Here is a 7083-nt window from a genome sequence, read left to right on the forward strand (position 1 = left end):
ACAAACCTGTGTCAAATGACCGTCTGGCCCCACACAACCTTTTCCTAGCCTTTCGCCTTTCTCCCTGATTTCTACGGCCCGTGAGGACTTCCTCCACACCCGACTTAATATGTCCCGGATGGCAGCCAACAATATGTGCATCTATATTTTAATGCGGTGATAGATAAGTTTTAATAATATACACCTACAGTTCAAACAAGACGTAAAAGAAAGGGAATCTCCCTTATCTTCAGTGACTCACCTCACTCATCCACCTCGTGTAGTTATCGCTTCAGGTTCACAACTACTAATGTTAGCTAGCCAATTGCTAACCTTCACCGTCGCTAGATAGCGATCCACCAAGCTTGTGTTTCTCCAGAAAGTACTAAGCTAACCCATAACTGAGACTTTCCCCAAATTCCCTCGTGCTTCAGCTTCCCCGCACAGGCAACTCGCTGCTCACCTCGTGGATTTCTCAATGGAACAGAAACTTCGTGCCCAGCCAGCTAGCATTCAGGCGCTGACTCCGTAACATTAGCCATGAACGATAGTTGACTGGTTAGCCATCTAGCGAACCACTTCTTGGATCACATAAACATATCCTCCACTAAGAAGCGAATCACTTTCACGGCATCACTAGCAATACATTCAGTAAACTGGCTCGTTATCTTGCGAAGTCTTAAAATAATGTTTTTACCAATCCATTAAATTAAAAACGTCAGTCCCGTTTCACTACACCTTCCTTCAAAAAGTTGCCGTATAGAATGTTCTCATCTTCTTATTTTAGTCAGCCAAGAAGTCAGAACAATTCGATAATTTTCTAAAAAGTAGTTAACGTCAAGCAATATCACAATAAAAAGGAAAAAAGCTTGCAAGCTACCGGTCCCCCATATCGTTCATTAGCAACCCATTACTCCAACAAATTAGCAAGCCGCTTGGACGCACTAGCCCACCACCCTTTAAAAAAAAAGCTCACTTTAGAAAAAAAAATCCACATGTAGCGAACTAGCGTAATATTACGTTATTTAACTACTACTTAACTCGCACACAGTCTGAACGCAACAAGGGAAAAAAAATAAAATAAGGTTCACTTACCCTGTTATTAGCTAGCTAGCTAGCTGGGTCAGTTTAGGGTTGTTTCAAATAAAGTGTAGTTAGTATGTATCTCCAGCAATATATTTTGTTTTCGTAGTTATCTAAATATACAAATTCGGTAAATGTTCGTTTCAGTGTCTCTGTGTCCCGTCCTCGCTGACTCTCTCCTTTGTGTTAATTTCACTTCAAGTTTAATCCAATCGATCCCGGCAGCCGCGTTCTCGATTCCTCTCCTCGAGACATGCACTCACCTTCCACAAGCAGGGGCGCGTTCACGACTTACCCGATCACGTGCGTGCGCGTGAATAACTTCGGGCGCTGACGCAAGTGCGTTATTATTATTATTACCATAATAAGATGCACGGACACAAAGACCGCACACGGGTACCTGTTCCCTAAATTACTGTCTGCTTTATTTACAGTTAGAGGGCTGTTGCTGGAGTGCACGAACGTCCCAAGAGACATGCGTTTTGTTTCTTGGCGGCTGACCAATCTGTACCTGGGATCCAGTACGTTTATGAACTGGTAGAGGGATTAAATTAACCACTTCTTACCTTTGAACAAGTCTCTTGCATCATGCAACAAATGGAATAAGAACTGTTGAGCACTGTTCTGAAGATACATTTTGCTAATCTATTTCCTGAATTACTCCAAAGTATGAAACATATTTTTAATATAGGTATATTTTATGCATGTTCAGATGTACTTCTCAGGGTCTGTGTAAATATAAACCCATATGGCGAGTGAAAATTGCTATACATGCATTCATTGCGGAAGATCTGTTTTAAAAGTGCATGTTTTATATTCAACTGCCATTAAATTCAAAGAGGAACATTCATGTAATTTCATCACATCGGAAAGGTGTTTCCTGTCATGACTAATGAAATATTTAATGTTGAAAACTGTTAACTGGTGTAGACGTTTGCACCACTGATTTTTGGTAAGGTTGTGAAAATATGTGAACAGATATATACACAATAAAATGTGATATATAATAGCTTCTTACATTACCTTGATATACCCTCCGAGTGTACGGTATCTAAGTGTGTCAATCAGTATTTAAACATCACTTGAAATTGTTAGATTAGAGAAGACAAATTGCATGAAAGATTCTGAAAAGTACATGTATGCATTATATTGTATGTTTAAATACAAATATCCTTATAGAATTCAGCTGAAATAAACAGAAAATCAAACAAGTGTTCAGATCTCTTTGTGATATTATTCAGAGAATATCTTTGTAACATTATTTTCCTCCCAAGCAATCCAGAAAAAATGCACAAAAGGCGTGATAGTGGTGCTATGGTACCGCACAGAACGCATGCATTTATGAGCCACAGAGAGGAGAACAGCAGCATAGTGTGCAGTTCATGAGCTGTGGCTGGAAGCTGCCAAAATAGCTGGATGCATTTCCAAATTGTGTATTGTCCGAGTCTCTCACTTGTCCAGCAGTGGAAACACTGATCCCACATACTTGAAATGCAGTTTTTAACCTCTTATATTCCAGCAAACCTACAGTCAAAGAGTTCCAGTCCCCTACTACTGAATCTGCATAATTCAGCCTCTTACAATCAACCAATGCCTGATACTGCAAACCTGCCAGGCAACTTGACATGCTATGGCTCTATATATATATATGTGTGTGTGTGTGTGTGTGTGTGTGTGTGTGTGTGTATGTATATATATGTATAAGTATATATAGTGCAGAAAATGTGATAGTGATAAAAGCACAATGTCCACCAGGATCAGAAAATTGTTACAAAATGTCAGCATGGCCACACAGTGCACCAGGCCAAGCTTTTTAAAAAGAATTTTTAAGCAGGCTCAATTGTTTTTATGTTTATCTTATTAAGAATAATACATGCTCAATAACGAATGACAAAGACTGCACGTTCGTTAAACGCACAATCAAAACGGTTTATTACTGCTTGGCATTCACATCAAATGGAAATAATGAAATCCATTTCAAATTTTAGCGCCATACGAACACGTTCAACTCCCCCGCCACGCGCGAGCACGCACTCCCTGAAAATTCCCCAGAGATGCGGGTTGCTGCGCGGAGCACGCCGACTGCCATTTCTGCTGCCAGTTGCTTGCGTTCGGTCAACTACACGACATCGGAGAAAGCTGTATATGATCACGGGTTGTTCACGGGAACAATAATTCTCTCGCAAATGTGACCAACAACACGATAAAAATCTTGACACAATTTGCACTGCTACTTGGTATTTACGACTAGCTGCCTTCTCTGGACTCAAGCCAATCCTGTTTACGCATTACACACCGCCCCTGTAGCCCGGATGTCTCTTTCATCATCATTAGTAGTTGCTTATCATAAACTGACATGCTGAAGTATTTAAAGAAACAGACACTCTAAAACACCAGCGTTTTCCTAATTAGGCTTCCAAGCCAGTGTAACTGAAAGACTAATTGCACTTGTTTGATTTAACTTTTTTGCTTTCTTCCTGTTTTTCTTCTTTGTGTAAATTTTGAACTTTGTCAATAGAATTTCAGTTTTGAACTCTTGGTTTTTGTAACAACCAAACAAATGAATGGAGGTGTAGAAAGAAGAGCCGTTACACACATAGCCCACATAAATAAATCCTGTCCAAATACTTGTGCACATACTATGTAACAGACTTATTTAATGAATGGGACTTTAGCCAGTTTAGTGTGAGTGTGTGTATGAATGGGTGAATGAGAAGCATGAATTTTACAGGGCTTTGGATAAAGGTGCTATACAAATTCCAACCATTTACCATTTAGTTGTTGTTGCGAATATTGGTGACACTATCCAATATCTATATTTATTGAAAAGAATCCTTCTGGACTCATTTAACTCACAGACTGCATGTGTAGATCTTGGTCCCCAAATACATTGATACACCCTATATGGTGCATGCTGGCTAGAAGTGTGTTAACTACAATCATTATAGACAGTAAATGTAGTTTTCAAGTAGTTTCTAAACTTCCACAAATTTTCTAAAGCGGAAGCTGGAAGTGGTACAAGCTGGCAGAATGAGTGGCAGATGTAAATGGCAGACTGTGGCCCTGATGGGAGCCTGTCACTGGATGGACTGGATGGCATTTGTGTCCCTTTTACTGTACATTTTGTCCATTCGTGTTATTAGGGTCACTCATCAGGTAAGGTGGTCTGCAAATCCATCTGGCTATAGCTCTATCTTACTTCAAACATAGTAAACAAAACCCATGGATTATTGTGCATACTTTATTAGCACTTTATTTTAAGCTTACCTTATTTAAGAATGTGTTTACAGCTAAAAATATTATCTTTAACATATGCACATTGCAATATAAGCTAGGGACTAGTACTAACAATTAACTGTTCAATTTGAATACTCACAATTTAAGTTTTTGGCATACTTACCAATACAGTAAGAAGCCCCGCCACAAAGGCATGTTAGACCACCTTCTGCAAATGAAGGTGATATTTGCTTTCACTTGACTTTTAAACTGAGATTGTGAACACCTGGCTTGAGTTAGGAATAGCTTTAACATAGCTAAATTGATCTCAAAGGCAAGTGGAGCATTCCAGGAATACCAAAAACCATTGAGTTCCATAGGGTACAGATGTGTTGCAGTCTGCGTAGAAGCGTTGCGTTTTATGAGAGGTCTTCCTCTTCTGGATGTTAAGCAGGCACTGAAGGGTTCATTAAGTCAATACCAAACAAAGCATAATGTACAACGAAGATGGCTACTTTTTAATTTGTCATCTCTACCAATTCACTTGTGTTAATGTTGTGCAGGGTAGAAAAAAAAGGCAAGGCAAAGCATATTGGTATACTCGATTAGCACTGGTCATCCAAAGGTACAAATATGGCTGTAATATTTCTTTCACAGCCTTTATATCTCAATTTGCATGAAAAGGACACATACACTCCCTGAGCACTTTATTAGGTATACCTGTACACCAGCTTGTTAATGCAAATATTTAATCAGCCATTCATGTGGCAGCAACTAAATGCATACAAGCAGGCAGACATGGTCCAGAAGTTTTTCAGACCAAATGTCTGAATGGGGAATAAATGTAATCTACGTGATTTTGACCATGGAGTGATTGTTGGTGCCAGACAGGGTGGTTTAAATATGCTGCGAATGGTGCGAAAAACTAAAAACATCCAGTGAGCAGCAGCTCTGTGGGCAAAAGTGTGTTGTTAATATGAGAGGTCAGAGGAGAAGGGTAAGTCTGGTCAAAGCTGACAGGAAGGTGACAGTAACGCAAATAACCACACATTAAAGCAGTGGTATGCTGAAGAGCATCTCTGAACAGACCATGTCAAACCTCGAAGTGAATAGGCTACAGCAGCAGAAGACCAATAAGTGAATAAAATGTCTAATAAATAAAGTGCTCACTGGCTTATAAGTGCATAATACTTTATTGAAATGAAGTTGGTCCATCTGCTATTGTCTGAATGTCAATCTGCAAAGTTGCATTATAATTATTACCAAATTGTTGAATGGCAGATATGAAATTACACCTTCCACATTCTGTAACCAAATAATTAAATTTATAATTAATTTATGACATTTAGTTGTTTATTATATAAAACTAAGCAACTAAGCAATTCACCTTGGAGTTCACAATCGATGAAGCAATACAGGTTGGAGGAAGGCTGTCAAGCCATTTTATATTTATAGACTTATCTTCAGATAGTTCAGCATCTATATTAGAATTACAGCAATTATGATATCATGAAGTTGCCTTTCTCTACCCCATAGATTGCATCAAGCTTTACAAGAGACATATTGTATTAAATCTCATTTATAAAAAGCCTTATCACAAATGTATTTCTTTTTTTTTTAATACGACAGATACGATCTGACAGCAGTTCTTAACTTGCAGCACAATTAGTGTGTAGCTACAGCTCATCCAATATGCTGTGAGATGGCAATCTGACAACTGATACCCGGTTTGAAAATTAAATCATTTTATACCATGAGGAATCGAACCAGCATCTTTCATAGGACAAAACGGCAAGCATTTCATGTAAAAATGAATAAGTTTGTCTTCATTTTATAAGTGACAACATTATCAATCATAGTGGAGGAAGCTTGAGGATTTTACTTGATTAGTCTGGATCACCAGAACCGGACTGGGTCACTGGATTTATTCAGAGAGCAATTCATCAACATTCATCAACACCTTACATTTGTGAAATCCTTCTTCACCACGTTACATTACTCAAAGTACTCAAAAATATTCCTTTAGAGACTGCAAGCAATTGTTAATCCACTTGCTGAAAATAAAAGTCAAAAATTGCTTTTTCTGTGGCGAAACACTTTCCAAATCTGCATTCCTATTTTTGTAAACACTAAATAATTCTCCGAAGGTGTTATTGATAATCTATCCATACACTCAATATTTGCACAATTTCCTTCTAATGTAATTACCGACTAATAGGAATTAACAAGATTCATCATCATAATCAACAAGATTCACACCCCAAGAGGTTTTCAATTTAATTAATATTCAATATCAAGGAATAGGATTTCTCTCAGTGCAACACTGGATGACTTCCAAGGAAAATACCCCTTGAGCACCAAGTGGAAATGTAACTAAATGTAACTTCCATTGGAGCAAACCAGTCTTCCTTCCCTGCACATTTTGTTGATATGCTAAATCTTACTGTCAGCTTAAACATCGTTTTGCAAACAGCAAATTACTTCATGTACAGTAACTGTGCAACTGTTGATGAGCAGTATATGACAAACGTGTAGCTGTCACTCCAACTCTGCTGCCAACATACTGACACGATGTGGGCCAGCCTGTGAGCTGACAAGGTTGAGAACTACGATCACCTGGAAGTTGGCAGCGGAGAACCAATGATGCATTTTTGCTTCCCTGCTGTAACCCTGAACAGGAAAGCTTTCCTGCAGCCTTTTTTCTCTTCATGGGATCTAATCAGTTTGGTTTTTAAGTCACATTTTCCCAGGAAGAATGCACTACACTTCCAAGCGCTTGCATTTCAGGACAATGAATATTGTGGC

The 7083-nt window shown here is 38.7% G+C and overlaps 1 protein-coding gene across 2 annotated transcripts in view; it reads right to left on the minus strand.

Annotated features, from left to right (window-relative positions):
- The window catches only part of chd7 (chromodomain helicase DNA binding protein 7), a 74037-nt gene extending 72725 nt beyond the window's left edge, over nt 1–1312 (minus strand). For both annotated transcript variants that reach the window (XM_061238108.1, XM_061238107.1), the window contains exon 1: nt 1075–1312. The gene's annotated coding sequence lies outside the window, so the exon portion shown is untranslated. The remainder of the gene's footprint in view (nt 1–1074) is intronic.
- Between the last annotated feature and the right edge of the window lie 5771 nt (nt 1313–7083).

Source organism: Conger conger, chromosome 4 (assembly GCF_963514075.1).
Source record: "Conger conger chromosome 4, fConCon1.1, whole genome shotgun sequence".
NCBI lineage: Eukaryota > Metazoa > Chordata > Actinopteri > Anguilliformes > Congridae > Conger > Conger conger.